General features: G+C 40.2%; 1 pseudogene; it reads right to left on the bottom strand.

Annotated features, from left to right (window-relative positions):
- Positions 1-16,328: 16,328 nt before the first annotated feature.
- On the bottom strand, positions 16,329-16,484 carry LOC124896489 (annotated as a pseudogene).
- Between the last annotated feature and the right edge of the window lie 590 nt (positions 16,485-17,074).

Genomic DNA, 17,074 nt, shown 5'->3' with positions numbered 1-17,074 from the left:
TGGTCAGAGCGGCTAAGAGTGATAGGGTCTTAGAGTCTAGACGTACTACGGGCTGTAGCCGTGACAACAAAGTGAGTTGAGTTACAACCACCACTTGCCGCGATATCCATCTACGTGAACTCTCATTTAGGCCAACCGCAATCTTGAGGTGCACAGGAGGCTAGCATTCTCCCTACGATGATAGCGCACCCCGTGATTGAGGTGCGATGCAAAAGGGTTGACGTGATGCATGACTCCCAGGATGATGTACCCTCGGCCTAATGGCTTCGAGCACAACTTGCGTTCAAAGACATAATGGTTCATGAGATTCTACAATTCATACCAAGTATTTCATTTTGCTATAGAATTTGTAGATGCGAGAGCTGAGATATCTGTTGTCGAGAGTCATTTTTGTTTACAAAAGAAGCACAGGTCCCCTAGATGCACGCCGCAGATAGGGCACGAGGGGTAGACTATCAATTTAAATATTCCTTGGCACTTTTTGTGTTGGGTTTTGTTAGTTGCCCAACATGCACACTGGACACGATCACCTAGGACGAAGGAGAGGCGCTTGTGCGAAGAGCTAAAGTAGCCCACTCACGCGGACTCCTCAGTTGTTAAACACATTTGCAGGTCATTCTGTTGTGCAGGTTTTGACAATGATCCTTTCGTAGGTTCACCTACAAAAACCTTGTTATGACTTTTCCTTCCTCTAAATGATAAGGTTCAATGGACTTCTCACGATGTTGCAGGCAGCGAACCACCCACGTTGCCGTAATCCAAATATTTTACCGTATCATTCAATCGGTAGGATCAACGGGCTCTGTGTGCAAAGGGTAGAGATGTAGTCAATGCGAGCTGATGAGTTGCTCTTACTAGTAATTCCGCGATGAAGACTAACAATTGCAATGATCTATCCCTATCATGATTAAATTTTAAAGATTACTCAGGCCTATTGGCAAAGGCTATAAACTCATTGAATACATCAGTGTAGCGCGCGTGCGGCCCTGAACATCTAAGGGCATCACAGACCTGTTATTGCCTCAATCTTTTGTAGCCTAAAAAAAGCCATAGTCCCTCTAAGAAGCTAGCCACAAAGGGATACCTCCACATAGCTAGTTAGCTGACTGAGGTCTCGTTCGTTAATGAAATTAACCAGACAAATCGCTTCTCCAACTAAGAACGGCCATGCACCACCACCTATAGAATCAAGAAAGAGCTCTCAGTCTGTCAATCCTTACTATGTCTGGACCTGGTTAGTTTCCCCGTGCTGAGTCAAATTAAGCCGCAGGCTCCACTCCTGGTGGTGACCTTTTATCAATTCCTTTAAGTTTCAGCCTTGGGACCATTCTGTCCCTGGAACCCAAGAACTTTGAATTCTCATAAGGTACCAACGGAGTCCTAAAAGCAACATCTGCAGATCCTTGGTCGGCATTGTGTATGGTTGAGACTTGGACAGTATCTTATCATCTTCAATCCACCAAATTTCATTCTTGATTAATGAAAACATCTTTGGAAAATTCTTTCGCAGTTGGTCGTTTTCATAAATTCAAGAATTTCACCTCTGACTATGAAATACGAATACCTCCGACTGTCCCTATTAAATATTAATCATTTCTCTGATCCTGAAGGCCAACGTAATAGGACCGAAATCCTATAATGTTATCCCATGCTAATGTATTACGATCGTAGGCTTACTTTGAGCACTCTAATTTCTTCAATGGAACAGTGCCGGAGGCACGACCTGACCAGTTAAAGATAGGAATTCATCTCTGGCAGAAGGGACGAGACGACCGGTGCATACTATAGGCGGACCGGCCGGCCCATCCCAAAGTCCAACTATGAGCTTTTTTAATTCAACAACTTCAATATACACTATTGGAGATGGAATTACCGTGTGTGCTGGCATAACACTTGCCCACCAATGGATCCTCGTTAAGGGATTTAGATTGTACTTATTCTAATTACCAGACTTATTGAGCCTGGTATTATTATTTATTGTTACCACCTTCCCGTGTCAAGATTAGGTAATTTGCATGCCTACTGCCTTCCTTGGATGTGGTAGCCATTTCTCAGATTCGCTCTCTGAAATCAAACTATAATTCACCGTCACCCATCACCATCATGGTAGGCCACTATCCTACCATTGAATGTTGATAGGGATTAAATTTGAATGATGCATCGCCGGCACGATGACCGTGCGATCCGTCGAGTTATCATGAATAATCACAGCAATGGGCAGAGCCCATGTCGACCTTGTATCTAATAAATGCATCCCTTCCAAAATTTGGGGTTTGTTGCACATATTAGCTCTAGAATTACTATGGTTATCCAAGTAGTAGACACCATCAGACAAACTATAACTGATTTAATGAGCCATTCGAAGTTTCACAGTCTGAATTAATTCATACTTACACATGCATGGATTAATCTTTAAGACAAACATATCACTAATGGCAGGATCAACCAGGTAGCATTCCTCATTGAAGCCAGCATCGCATAAGCCCGGCCTGCCCGAAATGGCATGGATAAGTTCAAGGCGAGGGCGACCATCGTTTACAAGGAGCGTCGTATAGGGCAGATTGGAGCCTATAAAGACCCCATGCCCACTGTGTCTACCGCATCCGAGAATCTTGACCGCCACTCATGGACTACAACATTGCACGATAAAGTAAGGAAGGCATAGGACACAGGGTTTGCCTTTCGGTTCACCCCAAGCAGGAAATGCAAGGGGCAAAACGTGATCTATAAAACTTGATAATGCCTGGGTTTTAGGTATGTAGCACATGAAACTGAGTTCGAGCAATCCTATATTGAGCTTGTCCCATGACTGAGATGGCAGGCAAATCAGGACGTCGCTGCTCCAGCAGGGATCAAACCTAATCGCATATGCTGAACACAACTCACGCATCATGCATCCAACTGCTCCATCGATGTACGCCCATTACTAGCCCAACGTCCAACAATATATGTCGTGCGCTTCTGCCCATGCGGATATTGCAAGGTAAAAGCAAGTCTTGCTTGACACAATATCCCACCCTTGGAGGAGTAGAGAAGATGAAAGCGCGCTGAGACTAGAGCACGGGCGACGTCCACATCAGCTGCCTGTGCTCTATGCAGATTAGGCTTGGCCCCATGCGTGCAGTGCCTGGATCTTACCCCGAGAGCTGCATCCAGAACTCACCGTATGCACAAAAGCACTGCCTCATTAGAAATCAAGCGCCAACAACCCCATCGTGGATGATGCCACCGATAGCAGACACGAGTACATAATGAAATGCAATCGATGTTATTTTGCGAGCACTAGTGGCTCGCACGGACTAGCCATGCATGCTTCCATATGCCTATACTGCACCCCGAAATGCCCAGTGACCACAAATGCCAACTAGCGACCGTCGCCTTGAAGTGCCTTCAACACCTCTACCCCTCGTATATATGCTTAAAAAATAACCCAATGATAGAAGTAGACATTATTTTGACAGAGAATCATACTAGACATGTACAAACCAGAACTGGATGTTTTGACGTAAGATTGAGCCAATGCACTCAAAAAAGAGTCACGTAATATGTAAATGATAATTTTCTTTAAGAAAATATTTTTTCAGATATTATTTATGAAAATTCAAAAAATAAATAAAAATAAATAAAAAAAATGTGAAAAATATTTTAAAAATATAAAACATTAGAAAAATATTTTCAACGCATGAAGAAACGTAAAACCAATAATTGAGTGTATATTTATACTTATAATGTAAGATATAAAATACCAAAATTTAAGAATGCTAAATATAAATTAAAAAAATAATATAAAAATAACACGAGGGCATTAGTAAAATCGCCCTGAATGCAACAGATAAGTAACAATCCTAAGATATGCATATTAGAATAAAGTACCTTAAACCTATAATTTAATGCATATGTATACGTATAACATAATGATATAAAATATCAAAATTTAAGGATATTCAATAAAAAAATTAAAAAAATATAAAAATAACATGGGGGTCATTAGGAAAATTGCCTAGAATAAAATAGATAAGTAACAACCCCAAACATGCATATTAGAATGACCTTAAACCAATAATTAAGTGCATATTTGATATTTAAATTTAAATATTTAAGGATTAAATAAAAAATTAAAAAAAAACTTGGGGACATTACGAAAACTGCCCCAACATATGAGGTAATATTGAAATATTGTTAAAAAATACTTAGAGCGTGTATTTAATGAAAGGAGTATCCAATGGTGAGGATGATGATGGATGAACGTTATGAATATATTTTAATGATCGAACCTAGGTTTACTCTCTTTTTATTTAGGCACAGTGCCTTCACCATGGCTATGGTGTCATGGTGCCTTGATGCGCTCTCGGCGGATGCATGGGTGCGTGAGTGCCAAGCACACAGTTCCTAGCTTAGGATGCATGGGTGCCATGGTGCGCGGTGCCTTGGTTCCATGGTCGCGGTGCCATGGTGCCTTGGTACCATGGTGTGCCGTGCCATGGTGCGCGGTGCCATAGTACGTGGTGCCTTGGTGCCATGGTTCGCGGTGCCTTGGTGTTATAGTGCCATTGTGCCTTGGTGCCATGGTTCTATGGTACGTGGTGTTGTGGTGACTTGGAGCCATGGTCCCTTGATTTTAAGGGACCACTGTGCACGGTGTCGTGGTGCCTTGGTGCAACAAAATCGACAAAGACACGACCATGGTAGGCCATTATGTGTACTTCGGTATTTCTCATCATGGCACATGAACTAGTTTTTTATGCTACGATTTCGCCAGACGTCGAAGCCCGGGTCATTGGACATGTCTCTAAGATTGCACTTGACGGTCACTTAAACCTCTAATTGCAACATGTCTTCACGCAATGACATTGGCCTCGTGACTCATCGCTAGGATCTTAAGCCGTACTTCATGTTGTGGAAAACCTTTAATTACGACGCCGTAGTTTTGCACAAAAGGCCACTTGATATCATACTTAACCGTTTAGAATGAAACACATGCGATACTTGAAAAATAAGCGGCGAACTCCAGTGAGGCTATGTTGCGGCATGATCGAGGGTGAGGTGAACTTAAAGCACTTAGTGGGATTTTCCAAGTACAGATGCATAAACCTCCTTTGGAGATGGACAAAAAAATAATTGGATTGGAGGGAGAGGGACTAACCAGAGTGACAAAGGGATGTATCTCAGTGGATCATGGTAGCAAGGCCACTCTGCCACTTACAATACCCCATCATGTATTTAAGACATCTGCAAAAGATTCTACCCACCGTTCGATGGAAATTATACTTCAAGGCGGCGTGCCCTTGGGGCTTAAGGCCCCTACTACGGGTCGGCAAGCGGACGATGGGAGAATGCATCACTTCTAGCCTGGATTTTGACTTAGAGGCGTTCAGTCATAATCCAGCTCATGGTAGCTTTGTGCCACTGGCTTTTCAACTAAGCGCGATGACCAATTATGTGAATCAACAGTTTCTCTCATACTCCGTTGAATTATTATTGCAACACTGTCATCAGTAGGATAAAACTAACCTATCTCACGGTGGTCTAAACCCATCTCATGTTCCCTATTAATGGGAAAACAATCCAACACTTGGTGAATTCTGCTTCACAATGATAGAAAAATCCTACATCGAAGGATAAAAAAACAACGTCGCTATGAATTCTTGGCTGCCACAAAATAGTTATCACCGTGGAAAATTATCTAACACCTCTAGGTTTAAATTCCAAAGGTCTAAAGGATTATTAGGCCACGCTTTCACGGTTCGTATTCATACTGAAAATCAGAATCAAACAAGCTTTTACCATCCTATTCCATAGAATATTTCTATTCTCGTTGAGCTCATCTTAGGACATTTGCGTTATCTTTTAAAAGATGTGCCACCCTAGCCAAACTCCCCAACTAATAATGTCTTCCACTCGGATCGGCCCACAGAGCGAGCCTTGGGTCCAAAAAAAGGGGCAGTGCCCTACTTCCAATTCACGAAATAAGTAAAATAACATTAAAACTAGTGGTATTTCACTTTTGGCTTTTGGCTCCCACTTATACTACATCTCTTAAGTCATTTTACAAAGTCGGACTTAAGCCAAGCTCAATAAGGTCATCTTTTCCCGCTGACTCTGCCAAGCCCGTTCCCTTGATTGAGGTTCCGCTGGACAGTAGACAGGGAAAGTGGAAATATTCTTAGTCATTCATACGCGTAACTAATTAGATGATGAGGTATTTGGCTACCTTAAATGAGTCATAGTTACTCCCACCGTTTACCCGCGCTTAGTTGAATTCCTTTACTTTTACTTTCAGAACATTGGGTAGAAATCACATTGCGTGAACATCTGTTGGGACCATCGGCAATGCTTTGTTTTAATTACACAATCGGATTTCCCTTGTCCGTACCTATTTTGAGTTGGCTATTCAACACGTGGGGAAGGCCCCCGAAGGAATTGTTCCCAGACCGTCCCCCAGCTGTCCTGCTGTGACTTGCTCTCACCACCGGAGTAGCTAGAGTCGTCCACCGATAGTCGATGGGTTTGATACTAGGACCCTCGTGCCTAGCCCTCAGAGCCAATCCTTTTCCCAAAGTTACGGATCTATTTTTCCTACTGCCCCTACCTACATTGTTCCATCAACAAGAGGTTGTTCACCTTTGAGACCTAATGTGGTTATCAGTACGATCGAACGTGGATGGCATTTGATCTTTCGAATTTTCAAGGGCCTTTGGGAGTGCACCGAACACCATGCAACGTATGATGCTTTTCTAGCCACTGGACCCTACCTCCAGCTGAGACAATTCAAGGGTCGAAAGGCTGTTAAATAAAAAAAAATGACTTCTCCCGCCAACGTCTTCGAACTTCCTAATGTTTCCGTAGACCGACACCTCCCAGTTCAGGAATTTTAACCCGATTCCCTTTCAAAGTATGCACAAAATGCGCTATTTGTTGGGGTTTCCCCGACCCTTAGGTTCAACTAACTCATGTACAAGTGACGTTCACATGGAACCTTTTCATTCTTCAGCCTTCAAAGTTCTCATTTGAATATTTGCTACTACCACTAAGATCTGCACCGACGGCCGCTTTGCCTAGGCTCGCGCCCAAGGTTTTTGAAGTTACCGTCGTGCCATCCTACTCATTGGCGCCTGACACTTGCCCCAACGGTTGCGTATAGGTCACGCGCTTAAGCACCATTAATTTTTGGGGCAAGTTGATTCTGCAGGTGAGTTATTAGACACTCCTTAGCGGATTTTGACTTTAATGACCACCGTCCTACTATCTTAATCAACCAACACCCTTTGTGGGATCTAGGTAATACGCATAAATCACAAATCTTGTTAGAGAGTATAAGTGGTCTTTATCAAAAATAGAACCCAAATGGGTTGGTTGTCGAATCCCATAGGGAATACTATGTTCACTAAGTATTGTGGTTATTACTAGACTTTGGTCGAAGGTTCCAGAATAGAGGGGGATTTTGATTTATCAATTGTAGTCAAAAGTTTATCATAGAGAGTAATCCAAATATTATTTGTATTGCAGTTAATATTCAGTAAGAGAAATCAAACTAGAGCTATGGTTATCAAGATGCTTAAGCAACTAGGGTTGTGAACTATTTTGGATTCCGACTGAACAATTCTAATTGCAAGAGTAATTAAATTCTATGGTTTACCCATTAGTTTCTCAAACTAAATGAGTAACTTATCCCTTAATTCTTTCAAACTTAAGGAACATATTATTAATTCAACTATATTCTCACATGGGTTGATTCAGTTAAGGTATTTATCCTCTATCCAAAAGTTAAAGCCTTTATATATATGTAAACCCTTTTTTTCCCAACAAACACTTTTCTATTTGAACAAGCATTGTTCTTGGGTTCACTTTTTAAGTTTGCAACCAAGAAAATTCATTAAAGTAAAGAAGAGTTTATACAATATCAATTACTCATGGGAATCTACTAGATTCACAACCCAAAATCATCTTTTCACATCAAGGCTCCCATAACCCTAGTTATGGGAGCTTAGCCACACATTTTCACCCATGAAAGAGAAGAAACCATTGTGTGATTAATAAATTAATTGGAATTTTACTTATAAAAGTCATAAATTTTGTTCTTCAATCTTCAATAGAAAATGTGATAAAGGAATCTAGATCCACAAATATCCAATGAATCTTAGAGAAAAACTGTGTAACAATATATATCAAGTATGGAAAAACCCTAATAAAAGATAAAAGAAAAAAAATATACGTAATAAAACCTAAAACTGGGTATTTATAGGTTCCTAGATAAAAAAGATTTAAACTTGAATTTAGAAAAAAAACACGTCCAAATTGGTGGTCAAATTGGTGGTCCACCGCAAAACTGGTGGTACACCATTTTGACCTTTGTTGAGTGTTCTGAAATCCTGCATTCTGTTTGGGTCTGGTGGTCGGGTTGGTGGCCCACCACAAAACTGGTGGTCCACCATTTTGACCACCAGTGGTTCTTCTGAAATTCTGAATCTGGTGGTCAAATTGGTGGTCCACCACAAAACTGGTGGTCCACCACAAAACTGGTGGTCCACCATTTTGACCTACGTTGAGTGTTCTGAAATTCTAAATTCTGTTTGGGTCTAGTGGTCAGGTTGGTGGTCTACCGCAAAAATGGTGGTTCACTATTCTGTCCACCAGTGGGTCTTCTAAAATCCTGAATCTGATGGTCAAATTAGTGGTCCACTACAAAACTGGTGGTCCACCATTTTGACCTTCGCTGAGTGTTTTGAAATCCTGAGTTCTGTTTTAGGTATGGTAGCCAGTTTGGTGGTCCACCAAAAAAAATGGTGGTCCACCAATTTGACCACTAGTGATGTTTTTCTACTATTTTTCTGAGTCTTCTCCTTCAACTAGCTCCTTACCCTGAAATAGTAAAATCCAGCGTTACATGCAACCTTGGTTGCTTGAAAACATTCAATTTTCCCAAAAAAAAGATGCACAATGGTCTGTCAAAAGCTAGAACTTCAACACGCTCAAGTAAAAATAATTGCTTGTCCTCAAGCAACTACATAATACCATACTACGATGCTTAACAAAGAGAAACATAAGATACCTATGACAGTCAATCATCAATTTTAGTTCAAAATACATTACCCTCTCCAAGTTCAATCCCTTTAAACCCAACTGTGTATATTAATGAAAGTCAACAATGTGACACAAATAAATAAAGCTACGACATCATATTAGCAAAAAATAACCACGTATATGTACAATTTACACAACCTAAACAAGTAAGCAGCCAGTAATACAACCCATGTGCCTTTACAACGAAGAACTCCCTCCTTACTCATACATGAAATCAAGCATGCCAACGCTGGGAAAGTTTAGAGACACTCACTCTCAGAAAGAAGTTCCAATTAATGTATGTCAAATACCATAAGCTTGCCCTTATTTTCGTCACCTAAGGTTTCAGATAGTTAAGTTAGGATCACTATAGGACTTCTCTTCAGCTTGTAATGCAAGCTTGAGGCTGGTATGATATGTAAAGATATTTAAAGTGACTAGGCCTCCTTGGCACTACACTAAATTTTGGAGCCTCACTTATTAACATTGAACTTTTTTCTCTGTTTCTTTATTAACGCAACTTCAGGCTGGGTATAATATTTTAGTCTTTCATTTCCTTTTTTTTCACAACATTTCTTTTCTTATTCTTTTTCTACCATACCTAGCCTTGCAATCTTTTCTCTCATTTTACCTTTCTTCATACTCACTTTATATCACGTACACCTATGATATCCACCCTCAACTTAGGCTATTTTCCTACGTCAAAGTGCACAATGTCCAAGGAGGACCAGGGTCAAAATAGTTTTATTGTGATAAAAATGGAAAGGTGATAGGTCTACAAGAAAAACAGGCATATAGGCTCAAAATTGGGATCAAGGGATATCATTCACACATTGAAGGTAATTTAGTATAAAAGTGGACTATTATAAAAAATGTCCTATGATCCTTTCTTAACCACTATCCTACAACCTAGGAAAGACTAACCGGGCCAGTCTGGGATTTAACACACAAGAAAACTTGGTAATATCTCACACACACTTGGCACAAAGGTATATCACAAGCTACTACCTATCCAGGTTATGCAATTTTTAGCAATGATCATTGTGTCCCTAATACTAATACCATAAAAGGATTCACAATAGTCGCATATAGATGCATATCACACAGTTAAAAAGTAGACAATTAGAGAGGTATATATTATTTGTCCCAAAAATCAACAAAAATATGTCAACTACCCTAGATACTTATTTTTCTCCCATTTAACCACAAAACATCATGAAACAAAAATCAATACGCCTAAACATGTCAGTTCTACTAGGAACAAGACTCCAGGGAAAAAAGACACGACAACAAAAACCCCAAGAGGACATCAACACCTATAAGTATCCCCATACACCCTCAACTTAAAATCATGCATTGTCCCCAATGTATCAAACCAAAATGAGAGAGATAGAAACATACCTATGGAACTATAGGTGCAAAGATCTGATTTCATCCACATAACACGAATACAAACAACAAAACACCTTGGGTTGTCTCTCAATCAGCGCCTGATTTAATGTCGCGGCATGACTCGATCATTTTGACTACTCAAAATTTATTAAGACACCTTGTTGATACCTCTTTACTTCACTTATTGAATCAATAAAATGCTTTATTCCTAGTCCAGCTACTTTGGAAGCACTAACACTCTTGCGTTCAAACTCAACCACACCAGCCATGGTCTCCACATTAGACCTATCCTTAATTTGTATATCTCGCTCATATTTTTAGAATACATCAATAATCAAAAAGACACTCATCTTATTTTGTTGTTTTATGGATTTACATACTTCAAAACTAACCTCTTTTCTATTGAGCCTAAATTTTAGCTCATTCAACTCTGGTTCAATTAACACTCTCCCAGTTTCTAAGAATGACCTGCCTAAAATTATGGGTACTTTAAAGTCCACTTCGCAATTAAGAATTACAAAGTCGATAGGAAATATAAAATCGACCACCTTTACAAATACATCATGTAGAATCCCCACGAGCCTCTTCACAGACCTATCCGCCATAACTAGTCTCATGTTTGAGGGAGTAGGATCCCCCAAACCCAATTTCTTATAAATAAAAAGCGGCATCAAGTTTATACTAGCTCCCAAATCACATAGAGCTTTTGCAAAATAAAGAGACCCAATAGTGCATGGGATGGTAAATGCTCCTAGGTCTGCATTTTTCTGCACCAAAGACCATATGGAGATAGCATCATAATGATGGAGATAGTTCAATGGCTCATAGATAACTGTCTGCTTCTTCGTGAAAAGATATTTCATGAACTTTGCATACCTAAGCATTTATTCCAATGCCTCTACCAATGGCAAATTGATTGTCAACTACTTAAGCATTGCCATAAATTTGCCAAACTTTATGTCATCATCCTTCTTCTTCAGTACATGAGGAAAGAAAGGTGGTGTTTTGGTTGAGAAGTCACCACTACTTCCTTTCCCTTATCTTTCCCTTTTTTCTAATCCATCAACTAGCTGTGATTAGAAGGAACATCAATTTCACCCTGCTTCTCAGACTTCATAGGATTACTTTCTTCAAGCTCGACATCTTCTTTAATTACCTCTTCAATAACAGCTTTGCCCATAGAAAGGCTTGGTAATACCTTACCACTCTGAATGGTAATTTTCATGCAAGATCCATCATTTCAAGGGTTCTAAGCTGTATCACTTAAAAAAGTCCCACTCTTTCTTTGGTTGAATATTGCGGATAATTGGCTTATCTGCTACTCCAGTTGTTTGATAGCAGTTGAGTGCAAATTTACTAATTGACTCATGGAAGATAAGTTAGTATTCATCGTCGTCACTCCAGTATTTATTGCCCTAACTCCCTTTAATAGTTTCTCCATCATATTCTCCTTGGAAATTTTGCCTAAACTACTGGCAACATTGTCACGTCTTCCGAAAGGTATATATAGTCCACTCCTGTCATTGTTATTCTTCCAACTCCCTTGATCTCTATTCTTGTAACCAAAATTATTGTAATAGTTTCGACCTTGGTTTCCTTGGCTATTGACTCAAAAGCCCCCTAATTGTTTAGATAGTTTACCTCTTCTTATGAATCAGAGTAAGCTCTGCCTTGGGATCCTACAACTTTAACTTTCTCAGTCTTTCTAGATAATAAATTCTTGGTCAACAAATCTATTTGTGTCTTCAAGTATGTCATGTCATGGTCACGTTTCTTCTCCTTTTTGCATTGCTCTATAGTTATACCACCAGACCGAGTAGGGCTTGGTACCACAGAACACCTAGTGTACCAAGCTCTACATTGTTTGGTCATCTGATCAAGCAACTTCAAGGCCTCTAGAAAAGTGAGATCCATAAATGACCCTCCTACAGCATTATCCACGACTGGTTTTGTAATAGAGTTGAAGGCCTTATAGAGAGTCTCTATCAAATAAGTATCATTCATATTTACAATGCGGGCATTGCATCAAATTTTTTTTAAATCTCTGCCAAGTTTTATGAAGAGCATCAGTTGGAAACTACAAAAAGTTACTGATTTCATCCCTCAACTGTACCCTTCTGGAAGGTGGAAAGAACCTTTCTAGGAAAGCCTCTATCAAATGCCTCCAATTGGTTATAGAATCGGGAGTCAGTCAATTGAGCCATAGTGTTGCCTCTCCAAATAGAGACAATGGAAACACGCATAGTTGGATAGAATTATGTCCCATTCCTGGGTTATCAAAGGATTTTCAAATAGTGACAAAGTTTACTAAATGCATATTAGGATCATTCCTCGGAAGTCCACCAAACAACCCCTTCAGATGAAGGAGTTGAATCATCGTGATTGTAATATTAAACTTAGCTCCCGGTGCTAGAAGTAGAGGAATAATATCTATGATTGCACCTGCTCCATCCATTCCATCCTCATCATCATTAAGATCAAACTGCATAGGCTGATGGTCTTTCCTTTCTCTAAAAGAATGATTTCTGATTACATCCGGTTCACCGGCGCAGCTATATTCTCTGCATGCCTTGGGTTAGCAGAATCTAACAAGTCCTCATCCCTCAAATAAACATCATCAGGATTAGGATAACGTACAGGTTGACCATTATTCTGTTGATCAATTTAGGCTCTAGCCATGGCAGCTAGTCCTTTAACTTCCTGAGGGTCTGTCATTCTACCAATTAACTATGGTTCAAGATGTACTGGTAATAACGGTGCACCCGATCTCCGTGTACTTGGTATACATAATAAATACCCTTCATAAATCAAAAACAACAAACAAACGTAAAGTTTGGGAAACTTGACCAAAGGTCAATTAACAAACACAAACTTAATTTATAACTGTATTCCCTGGCAATGACGCCAAAATTTAGTATGCCCAAATTACAACTCTTGTTAGAGAGTTTAAGCGGTCGCTATCAAATATAGAATCCAACTAGTTGGGTGTCTAATCCCACAGGGAATATTTTATTCACTAAGTATTATGGTTGGTACTAGAGTGTTGATCGAAGGTTCCAGAATAAAGGGAGATTTTGATTTATCAAATGCAGTCAAATATTTGTCACAGAGAGTAATCCAAATATTAATTGTATTGCAAAGAATAGTTCAGTAAGAAAAATCAAACAAGAGCTATGGTTACCAAGATGCTTAAGCAGCTAGGGTTTTGAACTATTTTGGATTCCCAATGAACAATTCTAATTGGAAGAGTAATTGAATTCTATGGTTTACCCATTAGTTTCTCAACCTAAATGAGTAACTTTTCAATTAATTCTTTCAAACTTAAGGAACATATTGTTAATTCAACTATATTCTCACATGGGTTGATCCGGTTAAGGCATCTACCCTCTATCCAAAAATTAAAGACTTTAGATTTATGTAAACCCTCTCTTTTCCCAAAAAGCACTTTTCTATTTGAACAAGTGTTGTTTTTGGGTTCACTTTTCAAGTTGTCAACCAAGAAAAGTCATTAAAGTGAAGAAGAGTTTATGAAATATCAATTACTCATAGAATCTACTAGATTCATAACCCAAAATTAGCTTTTCACATCAAGGCTCCAATAACCGTAGTTATGGGAGCTTAGCCACACATTTTCACTGATTAAAGAGAAGAAACCGTTATGTTATTCATTAATTAATTCAAAGTTTACTTTGAAAAGTCACAATTATTATTCTTCAATCTCCAATAGAAAATATAATAAGGGAATATAGATCCACAAATCTCCAATAAATCTTAGAGAAAAACTATGTAAAAATATGTTTCAAGTATGGAAAACCCTAATAAAAGATAAAAATATACCTAGTAAAACCTAAAATTGGATATTTATATGTTCCTAGATAAAAATGATTTAAAATTGAATGCAAAAAAAAAAACACGTCCAAATTGGTGGTCAAAATGGTGGTCCACCACAAAACTGGAATTACACCATTTTAACCTTCGCTAAGTGTTCTAAATTCCTGCATTTTGTTTGGGTTTGGTGGTCAGTTCGGTGTTCCACCACAAAACTGGTGGTCCACCAATTTGACCAATAGTGGGTCTTCTAAAATCATAAATCTAGTAGTCAAATTGGTGGTACACCGCAAAACTAGTGGTCCACTACTTTAACCTTCGCTGAGTGCTCTGAAATCGTGAATTCTGTTTGGGTTTGGTGGTCAAGTTGGTGGTCCACCGCAAAACTGGTGGTCCACTATTTTGACCACCAGTAGGTCTTCTGAAAGCCTTAATCTGGTGGTCAAATTGGTGGTCCACCGCAAAACTGGTGGTCCATTATTTTGACCTTTGCTGAGTGTTTTGAAATCTTGAATTCTGTTTTAGGTCTGGTGGTCGGTTTGGTGGTCCACCAAAAAAAATGGTGGTCCACCATTTTGACCACCAGTGGTGTTTTTCTACTATTTTCCTGAGTTTTCTCCTTTAGCTAGCTCCTTACCCTGAAACACTAAAATCCAGCACTAAATGCAACCTTGGTTGCTTAAAAGCATGCAATTTTCCCAAGAAAAAAATACATAATGTTCCATCAAAATTCGGAACATCACTAGGTTAGCTCATAGTTTGGCAGCGTAACCTGGCTTCTGGTTCATCCCGCATCGCCAGTTCTGCTTACCAAAAATAGCTCACTTGGAGATTTTAATTATGTCGCACGACTCAACAAAGAAATTGCACCGTTCTACCTATTTAAAGTTTGAGAATAGGTCAAGGATGTTGCACCCCCGAGGCCTCTAATCATTGGCTTTACCCGATAGAACTTGCACACGAGCTCCAGTTATCCTGAGGGAAACTTCGGAGGAACCAGCTACTAGACGGTTCGATTAGTCTTTTGACCCTAAAACCAAGTCAGACGAACAATTTACACATCAGTATCACTGCGGGCCTCCACCAGAGTTTCCTCTAGCTTCGCCCCACTCAGGCATAGTTAACCTTTTTTTAGGTCCTAATAGGTATGCTCACACTCGAACCCTTCTCAGAATTTCAAGGTCGGTTTGTGGTGCACACCTCAAAGGGATCCCACCAATCATCTTCCTTATGCCTTATGGGTTTACTCGCCCACTGACTCAGACATTTATCAAACTCCTTGGTTCGTGTTTCATATCGAGAGTATATCGAGAGCCTGGAATTTGGCCGCCCTTCAATCCACGCTGGTCTACGCCCCGATTCGATCGGTGGACTAGCTCATCGCTGTTCCACATCTGATCGAGGTGCATCGTCGGCCCCCATATGCTTCCCTTCCAATAATTTAAAGCACTATTTGACTCTCTTTTCAAAGTACTTTTTATCTTTCCCTCGTAGTACTTGTTTGCTATCGGTCTCTCACTCGTATTTAGCCTTTAATGGAATTCATCATCCAATTTAGTCTGTATTCCAAAACAACCCAACTCATAGATAGTGCCTCGTGGTGTGACAGGGTCCGGGCACAATCGGGCTCTCACCCTATCTAGCGCCCCCTTCCAGGGGACTTAGGCTCGGTCCGCCTCTGAAAATTCCCCAGACTACAATTTGGACGTGGAGTCACCCGATTCTAAGGCTGGACTATTCCCAATTTGATCGCCGTTACTAAGGAAAACCCTGTAAGTTTTTTTTCCTCTGCTTATTCATATGCTTAAACTCAGTGGGTAATCCCGCCTGACCTGGGATTGCGATTGGAGTGCCTAAGCGTGATGAGATCCTGGTGTCCGAACGCACGACGGGTTGTAGCTGCGATAACAAAGAGAGTTGATGTTCATCGATGTAGACTAGCATTTAGGCCAGCTGCGAGTTCAAGGGGCATGAGAGGCCAGTTTCCACCCCAAGATGATAGCGCACCCCATAATTGAGGTGTGATGCAAGGGAGGTGATGTGATGCGTAATGCCTAGGTAGACGTGCCCTCAGCTTAATGGCTTTGGGCGTAACCTGCGTTCAAAGACTGAATGGTTCATGGGATTTTGTAATTCACACAAAGTATTGCATTTTGCTATATTCTTTATCAATGCAAGAGTTGATATATCCATTGCCGAGAGTCATTTTCATTTATAAAAGAAGCACAGGTACCCCCGATGCATGCCACAGAAGGGGAGCGCGGGGCATGCTATCAATTTAAGTATTCCTTGGCACTTTCAGTAATGGGATTCTTTAGTCTCCCGATGCGCATCCTGGGCGTACACGTAGGGGACGAGGGGAGGCAATCGTGTAAAGGACTGAAGCACCCTGCCCGCGCAGACTCCCTAGTTGTTAAACACTTTTGCGGGTCATTTTGCTATGTAGGTTTCGACAATGATCCTTCCGCAGGTTTGCCTATGGAAACCTTGCTATGACTTTTCCTTCCTCTAAATGATAAGGTTCAATGAAATTCTTAAGACACCGCGGGCAAGAACCACCCACATCAACGTGATCTAAACATTTCAATGGATTATTCAATTTGCAGTACCAAAGGGTAGTGTGTACAAAGGGCAGGGACGTAGTCAACGTGAGCTGATGACTCGTGCGTACTAGGAATTCCTCATTGAAGACCAACAATTGCAATGATCTATCCCCATCACAATGAAATTTTAAAATTACCAGGGCCTATCGGCCAAGGATGTAAACTTATTGAATACATCTAAGTAGTGCGCG

This window comes from Capsicum annuum, chromosome 2 (assembly GCF_002878395.1).
Source record: "Capsicum annuum cultivar UCD-10X-F1 chromosome 2, UCD10Xv1.1, whole genome shotgun sequence".
Lineage (NCBI taxonomy): Eukaryota > Viridiplantae > Streptophyta > Magnoliopsida > Solanales > Solanaceae > Capsicum > Capsicum annuum.
This window is presented reverse-complemented; position numbering and strand designations above follow the sequence as displayed.